Source organism: Stegodyphus dumicola, chromosome 8 (genome assembly GCF_044657685.1).
Source record: "Stegodyphus dumicola isolate Sdum_Otavi_A_Nest chromosome 8, ASM4465768v1".
Classification (NCBI taxonomy): Eukaryota; Metazoa; Arthropoda; class Arachnida; order Araneae; family Eresidae; genus Stegodyphus; species Stegodyphus dumicola.
In genome coordinates, this window is record NC_140775.1 from 113061857 (window position 1) to 113080747 (window position 18891).

Genomic DNA, 18891 nt, shown 5'->3' on the forward strand with positions numbered 1-18891 from the left:
TAACAGAAGATCCTTCCCCGCCAATTGCTCTTACAATCTGAGTGATTTCTGTGGTTCTGGCAACGCGGCCGAACCCAGAGGGACAGCTGCTCTGTCGATGGTGAAGAGGAAAGAGAGTTGGATAAATTAAATGGGAACAATTAAGATAATACGTATGGGCAAATTTTTATGATGCCGCACTCGGAAAAGATTCACTGTATCACTGTATCAGGATCATAATCCTCTCAGACTATACACCTAATTATTCCTCTTAACTAATCACTTAAAAAAACTCGATGAGGAACAGAAGACACAGCTGCTTCTGACAAATGCAGACTAACGCTAAATTCTCCGAGGCAGCACGGTAGACATGAATTGCGTGTAACCTACCTAGCTCTTAATTTCTATTTCGCGCACTCTTAATTAATTTGCAAAATCTCCTGGTTCGAGTGAATATGAAAGAAAGAGAAAATAGGAAAGTGTTGAAATTAAATTTACTGTTAGTAAAACTTAAAAATGACTGTTACAGTTTTATCAAATATTGGCAGTTTTTCAGAACATACTTTGCTTTTTAACTACCGATTGGTTGTTAACAATGATGAATGTTTAAAAAAAAAATTTAATTTTGCATTGTTCACTTCTACACAATTTTTAAATGATCATGAAACGCGCATTTGTAAATTTTCTGCTCATCCATATCCTGTTCCTTGGAATAGCTCTACTAATAGGAGGCTGTGAGCAGCCGACAGTCAGATCAGAAGTTTCAGATTCAGAGTCGTGCGATTGCAATGCGTTTTGCTCTAGAGTTATTGCTTTAGATTTTTGTTTATGAGTGATTTTGGCGATCTGCGTTATTCTACGCGTGTTAAGAAAATGTTTTTCCGCTTAAACGATTTGCAGCTGTTTATCTTGTTGTAAGAGCTGTTGTTTCTCTGAGTAGTGTTTCAAATCTTCCTGTTTGTCTGGCCTAGTTGTTTAAAGAGATCTCCACAAATCCGTAGCATGAAAAAATACAAACAAGATAGAATTTTGATTGTATAACTATAATGATGATGAAGATAGCACTTGAGCTGGTGGTTTTCCTTCAACAGTAGACAATTCTGGATTTTCCCAGATCACCTTGATTTAAATAGAACTAAGGAAGGCGAGGGCATTGCACATTTTTCATATCTCCTGCTTCGAAATAACTAAATGTCTCTACATCCATATTTACAGCATTATAATTAGTGACTAAAAAGGGGGGAAGGTATTAAATGTCATATTAATTAAGCAAGAAGCATAGAGAAAGGGCATCCTGTTGTTAAAATAGGTTTAGAAATGGTGTGGTTATTTTATTTCCCGATACAGAGAATTAGCATGGGTTACAACAGTGACGTAACAATTGGTTTATAAAAGGTTTAGTTTGAATATTATCGGAAAAACGATTTTAGTTTCACTTTTACTGTCACATCAGTACATGCATCATTTGCATTATATAAGATCCATGTGATAGCTACTAAGTTTGGAATGGTGCACTTAAAAAAGATTTATTACGATAATTTCGCTATTTTTAGGATAGAAAAGAGAAATAACCAAATTTAAAAGGAGACTGTCGGAGCAATTATATATTAAAGTTTTAGAGTTTTATTTTATGTATATACAGTGAACCTTCTCATTGAACTATTGTCTCTTTCTCACTTACACGACTACCTCTGAAACTGATCATTGTTTCTGAGAACATAAATACATATCAATATTGAAGATCCTCTCTGCAATAAAATCAGCTCCAATGAAGACCAGCATCATTAGAAACTGTCAGTGGTCTTCTTAGAATTGATTATTCTTCCTAAAAGTACAAATATGTATTTTCAGAAGGCATATGCATGACCACCATGTACTTTTCTCTCTTCCTGTTCATCCAATTTATGAACTAGATACTAAAATAAAAATATTAATCGTCCTGAAAATGAGAATTCAGATTTTTAAGAATATCGCTAAGGCTAGTGAAAGAAAACAAACCATGGGTAAGTTCCCGTCCAGCCTTCACTTTAATCATCATTATTTAACGTCATTTATTGATTGCAAATCACGCATTCAATTTAACTTTTTTTCGGTTGGGTTTAATGTGGCCTTAAGCTAGTTCTAAAAACGTTAACATAAAAATTCAGTTGAAATGTGCATTTTATTTGTTTATTAAATGACCTAGTTTCCAAAGTTTTATTTATATTAGGTTCTTTTAATCGGTATAGAGGGGGGGAAAAAGCATGTTTACTCAAAGAATTACGACAGAAAATTGAACCAGTTCCATCATATCGTTGAAAGAGTCCGGAGGTGAAATGAGGGAGTCAACGAACTTCTGCGTATTCAGTAATACATAAAGAAGAGTTCTGATGAATCGTAAAGCATCATTTAAGACCCCCCTCCAATCTTTTCTACTGTTTATTTATGTTTCCTTTATTTGCTATAAAAAAAAAGATAAATCAATTAAGGAATAATTTCGGTTTAAGATTTCGAAAAAAAATTCGTTTATAATAACTTCAGATTGATTCAACGTTTTTAATTATGATATCTGTACGTTGTGTGTACAGAAAACCCTTTCCGACTACAGCCACTGCAATTCCAGAAGGTTTTCGTTGCTGTGTGAAGCGGTCGTCTTAGGCGAAAGATACTCAATACCAATGCTTATTTATGCTCTAAGAAATATTAGTCACTTTCAGAGATGTGCATTTGAAGGGCTTTATACGATGTAAGCTTTACATATGCACATTTGCGAAAATTTGTCCGGTAATAAGAGTACAATGAACCCTCTCCAAGACGATTTCGCATACTTTTTCTTAACCAATTAAATAAGTCAAATTAAAAAATTAATTATTAACGATTTAATATATTAAATGGGTAAAATTTATTATTATTATATTTTATGTTATTTAAGCCCTTATTGATTAATATTTACATAAACGAATCAAATTTATGTAAGGCAATCAAGCGATTCATCATTGCTGTGGTTTAAAATGTATGCCTGTTTAAGTTAATCATTTAAAAAATTTTATGCATGTCTTTGTGGAATTTAATACTACCAGAAAGAGAAAAATAAATAAGGCTTTCCGATCAAAAACTTTAAATAAAGTTGCACTTTTAATAGAGGAATAATTATAACATCGAGTTCCAGCGAATGGGTTTGCTGCATGGTTTCTTGTAGTTTTCTCCATGTGCAATGTACTACGTACTAGCTAGTTTCACCTAGAAATTCTTCCACAAAGTCATCGCTCTCCTTACACAAATAGCACTGGTATAATTTAATCATATTGAATTAAACAAAACTATAATGGATGGACTTTATCAGTCTTTACAAAAAATTAGAGAAAATGAGGCTACTCGTTTTTGAGTTATACAAGATACTCACATACATACGTACGTACGTACAGACGCCACGAAAAAAAATCTCTTCTGAATCCATTTTCAAACAGTTTTATAATTCGTTTGGAGAAAAGAGCCCTTTATTCGGTCCATACCTAAAGATGTACGCACAAACACCGTTAAATTGCATTCGATAGTGGTCAAAATGGATATTTTCTTTGAAATATGGTACTCGGAATTTTTCATGATAACAATACTTCCTTTACTTCGTACAAGGAAGTAAAAAGAGCTTTAGTATCAATTTGATACTTTTTAATTAAATCTGCTACTATTTATGCATATTATAAAGTTATTTGCTATTTATCAAAAATAAACCGTTTAATTTAAAAGTTGCAAATTTTTCGGATATATTATTTTTCTGAATATATAAAGTTGAATTTAAAATATTATAACAGTCATAGCACGATTCAGTGTTACTTATTTACCTTTTCCTCAGGTGAAAAAATATCTAGGCATCGTTCTGGTATCCCATCATCCCTACAAAGAGAGAATTAGGGGACGCTATTAGCAAATTACAGAAATCGATTTTTTTTTCCTGCAGCAGTCGCTACCATAGTTAAGAATCATGGCTTGGGTAGGAATGGCTTTGAAATGCACATTCTAAAGTAAAAGTCTGAGCGCTCCTAGCGGAGAGTAAAGTAAATTAAAAAATCTAATAAAATGTGGCGGAGAGGGTAAATCCCAAAGCTTACAACAATCCGCCAGATGTTGTAAATCTGTACCCAATAATGCTATAGAGCAGGGGTTCTCAACCAAATGGGAATCCCCTCCTAGGGAGAATTTCATAGTTTCACGGAGTAATGTGGTAAGCCTTTTATTTAGCTCTTAAGTATTTAGTTTTAATTTACGAATGTGAAAATCTACTGTTATTCAAGTTTTGGTATTTACCAACATTTTCTATACTTTTTGTTATTTAATTTATTAAACACATTAGAAAATATTCTAAATCTAAATAAATGTATTTATGTATTTTTCAAGTTTTGGAAAGAACGGGTGGAATGATTTTCTAAAAGTGGTAAAAAGGGAACGTGGGGCCAAAAATGGTTGAGAACCATCGCTATAGCGAGTGATAATTATTACATCTTCGTCATCGAATCTAAATCTATTATGGAATGCATTGCGTAGATAAAGCCGTGGTTATAAAAGGGATTTGTGACGATTTTAATGAGACTTTTTCGTATATAATGAATTCTAATATATACTCAAAATGTATCATTTGCACTGAGATGCGAAGCAGCTGTTATGCTTGAGCCTGCAAGACACAAAATGCAACTTTTCTTAGACACGCCATTTATCTTAATCAGTTTAAAAAAACAGACTCCGAAACGCAAATTTTTATTTTGAGATTTAATGTGTTGTTATTGCGGGTAATCTAGCCAGTGATGAGCAAAGCAGGAAGTGACCGGAAACTCTCTTCTGCAAATGTCTGAAAAGGGCTTCTGCCTGGTATCCTAGTCTAGTCATTGTTTGAAGATGGTGATTTAGCTACGTAAGAAAACGTCTCAGATAATTTTATTCGAGGTGGTGTTACAGGAATTTGGCGCCTAGACTGGTAGTAGCTTAAATATCTATGCTTCGCTTATTGCCTGCATACTCAGGTTTGGAATAAGAAAAATTCACATCGAGAGAGTCGGTGGCATCATTCAATACCAGAATGCTAGACGGAAGATGTTACACAGGAACCACCTGTGTAATGAAGAGCAGCGCTTGCACTAAAAAAGATAAATTGGAAATCCAATCTGAAGCTTCCGATGGCGAACTACTCGTCGGATCAGCGTCATGATAAAAACTCCCAAAGAACTTGTAAGAAAACCTCCCAAAGATAACCACTCACTTTTCCAAACGATTTCTTCAGGGAAGGCCTTAGAAAGGTGAAGTTCAGTACCGAATTTTATTGACGTTCTAAGAATTACTGATCACTTTCAGAGGTAGTCACAGTGACAGGTTTCTTTATTTTTAAGGCAAGAGTAATCCTAATACACTCGCTTCCAAAAATTAAACACAATGCAAATTAGCAGTTTTACAAAGCGTAGTTGAATTTAAACGACTGAAAATCGCTGCGGGTAACAGCATGCAAATATCAAATATTGCAGTCAATCACAATTAACTATCTCAGCATATGCTAACAAGCAGTCGTCGAGGAAGCCAATATACTGAAAGATTTCAAGAGGTTCATTGAAATGCTGATGTTAAGTGTTCATGACTTTTGTAGGATAATTTTAAATTATATTCGTGTTTCTGTGGCTGAAAAGGCAAATAGCTGATAGTGAGTGTTGGCGTGCTGCCGGGGCTCTAGTGTAGAACTGGGTGCCCTTTCGATTGGCGACAAATTTAGCTCAGTTTTGGTGATGAAACCCCATTTCTGGTTACCATGATTGTTTTAACTTGGTTTTAGCTTCCTGATTTTTTAAGTGAAAATAGATCTATGTGTACATGGATAAAGTCAAGGCAGTTCGCAATGCCGAGTTTGTAGAATTCTGATTTTTTAAGTGAAAATAGATCGATGTGTACATGACACCGAGTTTGTACAATTCTTTTACATCTTACTTTGGTTTTGTGTAGCGGCCATCTTGAAATTGTGCCTTCCTGGCGCCGATCTTGGTGTCAAAAAAGAATTTCCAAAAAATCAAGGGCACCCAATTGTAAACTTTTACCGATGCCGGTTGCATTGAAGCAAGATAGTCAATCAAAGATGTTGCTCTTTCTTTTCTTTTCTTCCTTTTGCTGTATGTGTGTGTGTTGATCATTCGGTAATTTCTCGAATGTGAAAACCATTCCAACCAAATCAAACATTTTTCCGGAAGCTTGCGCCAATTAACCAAGGATAAGCATCACTTCGGAAGATTGGTATATTTATATAATAGCCAAACGGATGTCACTTGATAAGACAATATCTGCCAGTACTGTGCCTCGAAATTATTTTGTGAAGGGACTGTAGGCCCGACTATTAAGTGTTTGTGCTCGACTAACCGTCCTTCCTGAGAGACAAGTATAACGTGGTGCTTTCAACATCTCAGTTGGACTGTCTCAGATTGGCGCAATGTCCTGTTCACAGGCATTTACTCTAAAATCAGATTATAAGCGTGCAATGGTTTACTCCTGAAAAAGAAAGGGTCTGTTTCAGCGAACTTTACAACAGATATTACCTAATTTTATATTTCATACTGAATTGTTTCTTTTCCGTATTCATTAAAGCTGTCGAGGTCCCCATCCTCTTAAAAGAATTGTTTATTTTCAGAGGCGACCTACTCAAAACTATTCTTCCTTTTCTGAAAGCGAATAGTAGTTCTTAGATTATAAATAAACAACTGCATTGCAAAAATGGCTATCCTCTAATATGACAACCTTCACAGGAGACCAAAATAATCTGAATGTTTATCTTACAGTGAACTGTTTTGCATGCTTGTTCAGTTGAAATTCACTTTAATGGAAAGCGGATCCATTGCCAACCCAAATGACGACTTTTGTTAGTCATTTTACTAATCTAACGAAACGCAGCAGGACTTACTCGCAAAATGAGCTAAGATTATTTTCCCAGGATATCTCTCTTCCTGGCGAGTATCATTAGTTTTCTTCAGATTTTCGAAGATCTATTTCCAGGGCCGATTAAAGCATTTAAAGGCCTTGTACAATTAGTAGAGTTCTGGTGCCTCCATATATGTTTACGCCAATTTCCCCTCCCCCATTTCTTCTCTTTTGATCTTGGTTTAGCTGACGAGCATTTTGTGGTGCCCCTTTTCCAAACACTTTAAGCAATGAGTCCTTTTTTTGCTTAATGGTTAATTCTTCTCTCGCTAGTCCATTCTGTTCCGTGAATAGTAGACAACACTCAGTTATATACACTGAGTAAAGAAACATCCTTGCGAAAGAGTGTATATTTTATTTGGAGATTTCATCTTGGGATACAGAATTGTAATTCTTGCAAAATCTGACCCGAGAATTCACGTTAAGATAGCAAGTTAAAAATCTTATTGTGTACCCTCACCTGTGACGATCTTCCATTTTTTGGATGGGCATGCTAACCATTTATGCGAACAGAGCAAGCACCAGGTAAAAGAGAATTCCTTCTATTGAATGATAAGAATTGTACATCGAAAATCAAAACACAGCATTGTAATTTTAGCAAAGCGTAATAGCAACATTAGGATTTTTAAAGCACTGTCATAATGATTTTGTTGTTCAAGTACAGACATAAAATGCGTCAAAAAAATTTAGAGAACAGGAATGTTTACGTCGCTATGGAACCTTTATACACTCACTTCCAAAAGTTAAGCACGGAGAGGAAAATGCTAATTTCCGGAAGCCAATCAGAACTGAAGAGGATGCAATTCGCTGCAGAGGTAGATGAAAGTATGCAAATATGTTAGGTAACAGCCAATCGCGCTTTCATGTCAAGAAATGTGCAAAAAAGGCAGCTTTATGAAGGGTTACAGAAGTTGACTGTAAGTGCTGATAGAAGGTGTTTAAAACTTTCATACAATTTGTTTTCAAGACATACGTGTTTCTATGACTTCCAGAAGACGAGTGGAAGATTCTGAGCGCTGGCGTGCTGTGGGGTGCATTGAAGCAGGACTGTCGATCACAGATGTTGCTCTTTTCTTCGGCGTTCATGATTCTGTAATTTCACGTTTATGGAAAAAATTCCAAAGCACACAGACAGGTGTCTGAAGGCCCGTAGCCGATCGCCCAAGGGTTACAACCCCCGCGGAAGATCGATATATTGCTATTGTAGCCAAGCAGAATCGCAGAGTGACTTCCACATGTGTGACATCTATGGTTACAGCGTCCATTGGTAAGGCCCGATATCTGTAGCTACTGTACGCCGAAAGTTACATATGAGTGGACTGTACGCCCGGGTACCTCGAGTTTGTGTTCCTCTATCCGTCCAATCAAGAGGGGCACGTTTACAATGGTGCCGGAAACATGTCAATTGGAATGTGTTTGACTGGAGCAATGTCATGTTTACTGATGAGTCAAGATTTGCTCTGGAACCAGATGGGAAGCGTATAAGGATATGGCGTGAACAACGAACACGCAATCAGTTCCAAAACATCACCGAATATCCCACATTCCGAGGCGGAAGCATTATGGTGTGGGCAGGGATTTCATTAGGATACCGCACCGACATGCATATCTTTAAACGGGGTTCTTTGACGGCTGTCCGGTATCGAGATGAAGTCCTAGAACCCATTGTGAGATTGTACGCTGCGGCAGTTGGCCCTACTTTTGTTTTAATGGACGATAACGCACGTCTCCATAGAGCTAACATCGTCGATGACTACCTGGAGAGTGAAGGGATTGCGCGTATGGCGTGGCCAGGATGTTCGCCCGACCTTAATCCCATTGAAAATTTTTGGGATGCACTCCGCGCTTTATCTTCACGTTTCCCACCTCCAGCCACTCTTATTGAGCTGGAAACTGCTCTACAAGAAGAATGGCGATTGCTTAATTCTGCGGTGGTTGACTACCTAATTGAAAGCATGGTCACAAGGTGTAAACTTTGTATACAGATGAGGGGGATCACATACCCTATTAGTGTCCTTTTTTTTCATTTTATGCTGCTTATTTTTAATTCTGTTTAAGTCTCCAATATGTCGTTATCTGATAACTTACAAAAATATAATATTGTTTTTATTTCTGTATATAATTATTGATTTTGTTTTATGCATAAATATATATGCTACTTTCCTGCCGAATATTTTTGTTAATCAAAGCAGTATTTGTTGATTTTTTTTTGCATTTTACATCTTCGTGCTTAACTTTTGGAAGTAAGTGTATATTACTTCCCTTGACAATAATGTATAGACAGGAGAATTAAAATGCAAAATTCTGTAATGTAGATGCATTGTGCGCATATGCAGTTAAATTCTTTTAAGGTCTCTTGAGTTTTTTTAAAATTATTAATATTATTTTATAACACGCCTCTCTACTTGCTGAGTCCCTTTCTGAAAGTCCAAAAATATCTCAATAACTTATCTGTGTTGAAGGAGAAACCTTGCTTATTGCGTTATTCTGAACTTTCACTTTCTAATCCTTTTCAACTTAACTATCCAAATTTCGAATTTTATTTCAGCGGTTATCAAATGAAAGTGTTTAGATAAATTGATATTGGCTACTTATCATTCAGTGTCACAGACTGTTGCAACCGCTTAATCAAACTGTGATAATGAATTTGAAGCAAAAATACAGAGAACGTTTGATTGAGAATTTTTTGTAAAATATTCGAAGAAGAACGAAACATTTTTACTCTTGTCATTGATAGTGTAGAGAGATTAGGTATTCATCGAAGGAGGGGGGGGAATCAGCAGTTTTCATGCGCAAATTTGAACTGCAGACCTCCGATTGCAATTTGAACATGCTTCCAATTACCCCACGAACGCACGCGGCAAGAAAGGGGAAACCCATCACTTACAATACTACATAGTCACAAATGTTGCTCGAGCAATGTTTCAAATACATATATGGCAGAAAGTTTCAATCTAATAGGGTTTTATAAAAAGGAAAGGTAAGAGAAATAAGAAAACATTTTAATGACAACGAATGATGAATCTCACTCTGCTTTATTTCCATAACTGAGTAGCAGGAAAAACAAAGTAAAATTTGCATACATATAAGAAAAGACTTACGATTTCTAACAAATAATACAAGGCACATAAAAGCGATCAGTTTAAAAGCAAAGAATTTTTCTATATTTTAATAAGATGGCGATAATACAAATGATGTTCCCCTAACATTACAACTTGGGGGGGGGGAACTCTACTATACTTATATGTATAAGTTGTATTTAAATGTGTCATTTATTTAAATGCATATATTAAATACGTTTTTTAAATCTATGAATACGACAGAAAGTAATTATTGTTATGCGACATTACTCACATTTGAAAAAGAAATTTTGACTTTTATCCCAGCACACTAACGGAAGTCCGATCTGTTAATGCGGAGGGTCTGTTAGTGTTTCTTTTTAAGTAATAACGGGACGAGTAAAATACACTGGCTTCCAAAAGTTAAGCGCCCAATGCAAAAGTGTAGTTGAATTTGGGTGCCTGAAGATCGCTGCGCATGCAGATGGCAATATGCAAAAGACAAATGGCAGATAGTGATCGTTAGTCCGCTATCGTACGCACTGAAGAAGGACAGTAAATCTGAGACGTTGCTCTTTTTTTTTTTTTTTTTTTTTTTTTTTTTTTTTTAGCTATGACCATTTCGTAATATCTTGAGTGTAGAAACAATTCAAACAAGTCAACAAACAACTGTGCGGAGATCTGCCCTGGTTAACCTAGGGTTACCTAACGTTATTGCTGTAATAGCCAAGCGAAATCGATGAGTGACCTCCACAACGCTTACATCCATACTTGCAACGTCACTTGGTAAGATAATATCTGCCAACTCTATGCGTCGAAGGTTTTCCGCGAAGGAAATATATGTCTGAGCACCAATGTTTGCGTCCCACTAACTGCCTAATCCAGAAAGACAAGATTAAAGTGGTGTCGTCAATCTCCCAAATGAACTAAGATTCACGATACGTCGTTTCTCGGAAAATGCAGATTTTCCAAGAAATCAAATAATAAGCGTATAAGTGGCTGGAGAGAACGAGGCCCATGGAATCAGACCCAGAATATCATTGAACATCCTGCATTCAGAGGTGGTAGCATCATTATGTGAACTGGCATTTCAAGGGGATATCAAGCCCAGCTGCATATTTTTAAAGACGGTTCTGTGATGGCTGTGCGGAATCGTAATGAAATTCTACACCATACCATATTGTGAGACTCAGTGCTGTAGCAGAGTCAGTTTTGATTTCATCTTATGAAGGATAAGAGATCTACCAAGCCAGCATCGTTAACGAATAGCTGGAGAGTAGGAGCATTTCTCTTATGAAATGCCACCTTATTGCATGTACCTTAATCCCACTGGAAGTCTTTGAGATCCCCATCGAGCTTGCTGTCTGTGCACGATTATCTCCTCCAGCCTGTCTTAGATACTTACTAACTGTCCTAACGGAGTAAAGGTCATTGCTAGCATCTGCAACGGTCACTTCATTTAAAACATGGGCAATCGTTGTTAAGTTTATGTGAAGTTTCGGTGTTTCCACATATTTTATTAATGAATTTTTTTTTGTTTTAACATTAAACATCAATTTATTAATGACTCAAATGTGACGTCATCACACTGTAGAGTCTTCTTGTTCTTTCCGGGATCATTCAAGGGTAGACTCTACTGGAAAGACCGAGTAGCGAATTTTCGCTATGTCTTTGAAGAACAGATACTGCAGAAGATTTAAATAACCTTTCTATTTGAACTAAACATAACAAAGATTGCACTGACTCGGTGCTCACAATTTACCATCATTTGTGGCTAAGTAAACCGAACAGAAAATAAAAATGTAAAATCACAATAAAGTAAAATGGGCTACATGACTGGCTCCTTAATTATCGAAACCGCTAAATCGGCTGCATACAGCAAAGCCGAACCTAGAACGTCAATATGATCTAAAGAGAATGGCTAAGCACCAACTATTCACGTACAAAGCTACTTCAAACATGCGGCATCAATTCGAAACTAACTCTCCTACTACTACTCTTAAAACCGCTGCTTAAATACTAAATTCCGAACTCACTTAGATTTGCATACTACGTCATTAAAATTCACATTGTGGCAGGAAATTGAAATCAAAAGAGAAATGAAAGTTTTGCAAGCTAAAAATAATTGGTTAGAATAAAATAAGGTCTTTACAATATAATTTGCGAAAATTAAATACTGCTTTCATCTTTGGCCGTAATTCTGGGTTTCTTTCATGTACAAACATATTTGCTTCTTCATTCTTCACTCTAATGTTAATCAAAGCTTTGCATTTCAATTTTTGTTGATTCTACAGTCGCGTGTTTATATCACCCCTTTCTTCATCCTCCGCCTCATAGAGAAATAACTCCAACTTTTTGTATTTTGAATATTTATTGCACAAACACAAAACTAATACTAAAACTACAATACTAATAACTGAAATATATAAAGTAATACAAGTTAATTTCGGTTTCGTTAACGGCTCCCATTTTGGAAACCAGTGTATAATCATAATGTTACAGGTGCTTGTAGGTGAGAGGAACAGTGTTTTCTAACCGAAGGGTATGAGTAACATGACATCCTTCCCTAGATATGACAAGCTTTAGCACTTGCATATTCAAAGTAACTACGGAAGCTTAGTATCTGCTTTTGTTACTCAAAGCTTGAGCGTGGACACAATATGTAAGGCATGTGGATTAATGCCTAAACAACTGTGATAAATTTGAACAAATATACAAAATTTAGGAAAAAAAAAAGTCTGTAGATTTACATAGGTATCAAATAAACTGTATAGATTTCGAGTGGGCAGGTATAGTCCTTCTTCTTCAGAAACAAAACTGCTTTGCAAAATTATGAGGAACAACAACCATATTTTTAGCGGAATCTGCATGGTTATCGCTTCTCCAATTTTTGAAAAAAAAAAAAAAAAAAATGCAGCAGACGAAGCAAAGACAAAACGAACTAGAACTGTTAGAATTTTGAAAGCATTGAAAAGAACTAGATTAGTATCACTAAAGAAGGTAAATTTTTGTGAATGTGAAACGCTTCAACGAAATCCAGTTCCCCTAATGATGAAACTTTGTGGATAATTTCTCTGGGAAAATCACATTATTTTCAGTTATCAGATTTCGCGATTCAAATTACAGATTTTTGATTTCGCACAGTATAAGAGCCGTAGGAAATCGAAGTTATTAAACATGCGCGTAAATATAAGCAGATGGAAAAACTCTGATAACCGAAACAGGCCTAAATGAGAACTATTTTGATCAAAATTACGAAGCTGGCTTCTTGAGGAAAGCAAAATTCGTCACTATTGTTTGGAGTTATACAAAAACGAATTAAAATATTGCCCTCCTTAAACTATAATCTGAAACAGATGAAGCAACAAACAATCTAGATGATGAGCTTTTGCAGAATACGAGCAATCATGTGACTAATATCTTTCATTCTCTTGAATCTGGAATTATAAAATTCTTTCTCTGTATAGTACATTCATACTGAAGAAGAATTATAAGTTGTTTTGAAGAAACGTTTCGATATTTTGAGGAAAATGTAACGCGAATTTCATGTCCTGGAAAAGTAGAATGGGTAGGAAATACGTACTTTTTTTGCAAGCCTCGTGTGCAAGCAATCCAGTTTAAAAAAATAACAGCTACGTCTTAAATAAATAAGTTTTCGTTATTCAAACTTTTGCACCAGGAGTCAATTTTTGGATGGAATTATATCGTAGCAAATTTTTGTTTAGCTGGGCAATTTTGAACACATCCTTTTAAATACAGCGAGCCCCCTTGTACTGACATACTTAAGGCGACTATCTCTAAAAATTAATAGTATTTTTAAAAGTAAACATCACTATTGAAAATCACTTCCCTAAGATAACTACTTCCACAGAAGGCCGAAATCATTTAAAACCACAAGTCGTCGTCTTTTAGAAGTTTCATTGCATTTAATTTTATGTTCTGTATTTTGAATTTTGTAGAGATTCACTCTCAAACTAGTATACTTCATATAATTTTTAGCCCAAAGGAGTAATTAGTCTTGAAACACGATTTTGCGTTGCTTCGCTTTTCTTTCGATGCCGATGCCATTGGGGAAAACGTAAGATAATATTCTTTCATATGTAATCTGTCTGTTTTCACAAGAGAAGGACAGGAAAAATAACCTCGTTCGTTTAATTAGCTGTACGTAAAACCCGTGAGGCCTAATTTGATCCGAGGTTCGAACCCGAGGTCCGAGGAACGAGCTGGCTGTGTGGACGCTTTCGTGGTTTTCACCATGTAGAACGTGTATACGAGTCAGTTTCCCTCAGAAAGTCCTCCACGAAGGCATCCCGCTTCTTACGCAGGTATCCCTCGAGGCTTTGCCCTAATCAGATAAAACAAAACTAAACCATAAGTCACGTGATCTCTGAGGTCATTGGAATGTATCTGGTTAACAAACTAAACTATTTAAAAGCAACAAATTCAGTTCTTAAGTGTTTTATGCTTTACTTTGATTTATTTAAATAAAAAAAAGCATTTCATTCTTGATATGCCTTGGTTTCCAAAAATTGAGAAAAAACCACGACTTGTTCACAAATAAGCCAATCCGTATAAAATTTTAATATGCTGTCAAATGAAAAATTTTTGAGTAAATCTGCAGTGTGCAAATTAATGGCGCTGCAATAGAAATACGTGATCGCCACTGTAGAGGCATTAGGTTATTTCGAAGCAGAAAAGATGAAAAATGAGCAATACCCTCGGCCGGGACTTGAACTACCGACCTCTCGAATACGCGTCGAGCGTGCTGACTTATACACTACGATGGCATGCTATGAAGGCGGGAAAAATATCTAATAGGGTAACTAAATATGGCAAAGTTCACGAAGACTTTCGGCCTAAGGCTAGGGATACCTTCGTGGAGGGCTTTCTAAGGGAAAGTGGCTCGCATCAATACCTTCTTAAACAGAAGCCTCCCTACTGAAGACTAAGCTCAATATTAATGTTCTATCTATAGTCTAATAATTTCTCATGTTAAATATTTATGTATCTTTTAAAACATATCGCGTTAGAATATTCATATTTTTCATTTTGTTAACAGATGTAACATTATTATTCCATACATGTTATCATTAATCCCAGCGTGAACTGCTTTAGAATATTTTTCAGAGCATTATTACACTATGTATGTTATTATTAATCTCAACGAAAAAGAAAAAATAAATGTAATATATTTAAAAAATTCGACAAAATAACTTAACATACATTAAAAATGGAATATCATTTCATTAATACATGCGATAAGTTCGCCTTAAAAGATTATATAGTTGGATAGCAATTACATATTTGTAAAAGTATTCAATGTATATTATTTTTTGTGTTAAAGATAGTTTTTATCCAGGACAGTCTTTACCAACTTATAAAGCATCTATTAAGTTACATTATAACCAACATTTACAAAAGGCAATCGAAATGCCGTGACTTTGACATACTTTTAACTATGATGTAACATACTAGGAACATTAAAGAAAAAAAAATCTATTTTTTCCTTTATGCTTGTTGAAAAGTAAAATATTAATAAAATGGTACAACATTCATTCTAGTACTTACAATGTAAATTTACATATAAATTTTGGTGCAAAGTTCATTATAAAATGCATTTGCTAATATTTAATAGTTATAGCATTCAATATCAAATCATGGAAATATTAGTAATGATACGTCAGTTGCATATATTAATTTCAATAGTCAGCTCAATGCCAAATTTCTTCTATATCTGAGATAACATGTATTTTTTGAAAATAATTATTTTGTGTCATCTTTTCATTTAAAAATCTCTTTCAGATATATTTTAATGTGAATTATTTTCAAAATTATCCTCATTAGAATGAATGTTGTTCTCTTTATTATGTTTGAAACTGCCGTTACGCTAAAAAATATATTCAGAAAACTATTTATTGCTGAATATTTAAAATAAGTTCTACTGCTCCTTTTTGACAAAGAGTATCCATATGAATTGCAGTTGGTTTTAATTAATCGTTGGTTGTATTTTTAAGAACTACTTGATAAAATTCAACAAATTAGTTCAATCTATGAGTTCATCTGAAAAACCTAAAATTTTTATTCCAATTCTGTCATGTGTATATATTTCAAGAATGAAAAAGAATTACAAATTCACTATCCAACAATACTGAGTAATATGTTGTTGATATAACCAAACTTAAAATGACCCATTTTAAAACCAGATTAAATAAATCATCGCGTATTTTCGGTCATCGAATTTCTTTGGCGTTAAAAGTGTCATAGATTTAGTAAATCCAAGGGTCAAGGTAAGCTCAAATATTTTTTTTCATAGTTCATATTTGCTAAGGTATAAATTTTGCTGATGCAAAAGTTATGTAACTTATGCAAACATACGCTTAGAGTATTTGAACTAGTGTTGAAAAATTACTGGAATTTAAAATGTAATTGACAGTATGCCTTAAAGCTTGTTTTGGTAAAAGCATATTTATGGGTGCTCCTTGGCAAAATTTGGCGATTTTTGGCAGTACATGGATACCGAGTTTGTGCAATTCTTTGACCATGTTATTTTGGCTTGTGTAGCGACGATTTGTGTGCCAAAAACCGCCGCTACGCGAAAACAGATTGCACATACTCGGTATCCATGTACACATCGACCTATTTTCACTTAAAAAAAAATCTGTGAATTGTACAAACTTGGCATCGCGCACTCCCTTGACTTTATCCATGTACACATCGACCTATTTTCACTTAAGAAAACATCAGAGAATTGCACAAACTTGCGCTCCCTTGATAATACAGGGAGCACCCTTCAATATACTCTAACTGCTGTTTTTCATAAATTAAAACATTTTAGGCATTTAAGATATCTTCCTGTAAGTTACAACTAAATGAATGACTCTTAAGCATAAAAATTTGAAATTTTTATGCTTAAGAGTAGAAGGAGTTATACACTTTTTAAATAACAGTGTCAGAAAAATATACTTTTTAAAATATGTAAACCATTGTTTGAAGTATAGAAAAACCTTCCTTAGCAACTATACCTCTTTAAGTGATTATGTCAAGTATTCTGGTGATACAAACATTGATATTAATTATCACTGAGAATCATGCTTTGTGAAGTAACCACCTCCATTAAATATCAAAATTGTACAAAATTATGGAAAAGTTATAGAGTGGTTTTACTGTATACTTAAAGTATATCATATCACTGTTAGATACTGATGATGTAAAAGATATTATCTAATCATAAATATTTCAAGCATTAAATAGCTTAGTGTAAGTCAATAAGTTTTCAGATTCTGACTTTGTACCCTGTCTTTCACTATGTAATATTTTTCTAGCAACTGTGTTAAGTACTAGTAAGTAAGTTTGTCTTAAATACCACTTAATGTAATCAGGTATCATCTGTTCTGTCTGTAAAACTTAATCGTAATAAGTGAACAAATGAATATCTGTAAAACTAAAGATGACACTCTATGTAAAAAATACAAGCATTAAAATGTCTATGAGAGGAACATTTAAAATATTAAATCCACGATCAATTTTTGCGACATCTAAGATAGAAAATACCCAAACTGACTAGTTAATTCAGAGGATGAATGCATGTAACATCATTGTTCATGTGTTTGTTAATTGTGTAAGTATTGAAGTTCATGCATTAATTGTTGATAACTATATTATTGGCCTTATATATATATATACTTGCATTTCAAAATTTTGTATATTTTGCCAGTGAGCTAAGTATTAAATGCTGTTACGTATAAGTTCATATTATGTGGAAAAGTAGTTTTTGATCTAACACTTTCTGAGAATTTTATCTTGCATGGCTCTTCTATATTTGGATATATGTATGGTAAGACCACAGTCTTAGTAGATATATGATAGTATATTTGGATATATGGTGGTAAGTACCACAGTTATAGTGCTTTAAATCCATCTTTTACTGCTAAGACTGAGTGGGAAGTCTGTAAGTAGGGTAACCAATAATAAATTTCATAAAATGTCTATCTTACGAGAAAAGGTGATAGATGATTGTCATATGTAACTTTTTAAACTCGGAGATTTTTCAACTAAATTTTTTTGTCTCCTTTGGAAACTTCGGAGGACCATGAGGGCAAGCTGTATGATCCACAGATTGAGAAGTGCTACCTTAATACATTTCAATTTCTAGAGAAATTAATCTTAAAAAAAATCTGATCATTATTAAAACTACTTTACAGATTTATTTTATATTACAAATAAATATAGTAAATATCTAATAAACCTCAAATTATTTTCTGCAAAATGAATTATTTAAATTTGTACTGTTTTTGCTTCAAAAATGGATGATACATGCAATTTATGATTTCATGAAAGGACCAAAAGGAATCTTGTTTGCAATTTAATTATTTAATTTTAAAAAGATTTAAATCATTTGGAATATGTGCAAGTGCATGCAATTATTATGAAGAGATTCTAAATTAAAATGTCACATAACAAATTTAGAATATGTTATGTACTTCTAACGAATGTGATTTTTTTTCTTTATTTAGGAGCCATGCTTTGAATCCTAAGAAGAAGAGGACTGCACCTTCACAACTAGTTAATTAAAAATAACAATAATATAAATTTTACCTATTTTTTATTTTATTTTCCTTTTGGATAGTTTTCAAATAAAAATAAACCTATTTTTGTTTCTATATTCTGTGTATTGGAATAAAGAGTCGAAATCCATTGCAATATCCAATATTTTCAAAATATGATATTTTTTGAAATAAAATATATGATTATGGAATATTACGTTAAAATGAAATGGTTCCTTATGTAACCTGTATGTTACACTAAAAGGCTTCATCGAATACTTGTAAAGTAATGAGCAAATACTAAGTTAATATCTTGTGTGAATGAATATTATCTTACAGAATTTTTTATTCCATAAAAATCTATCTAAAAATATAATTTTGTTGAATGA

General features: G+C 34.1%; 1 protein-coding gene across 1 annotated transcript in view; it reads left to right on the forward strand.

Annotated features, from left to right (window-relative positions):
* LOC118181695 (dual specificity tyrosine-phosphorylation-regulated kinase 2-like) overlaps positions 1 to 18617 on the forward strand; it is a 68993-nt gene extending 50376 nt beyond the window's left edge. Inside the window, exon 2 of the mRNA XM_085822295.1 lies at positions 18473 to 18617. The gene's annotated coding sequence lies outside the window, so the exon portion shown is untranslated. The remainder of the gene's footprint in view (positions 1 to 18472) is intronic.
* The last annotated feature ends 274 nt before the right edge of the window (positions 18618 to 18891 follow it).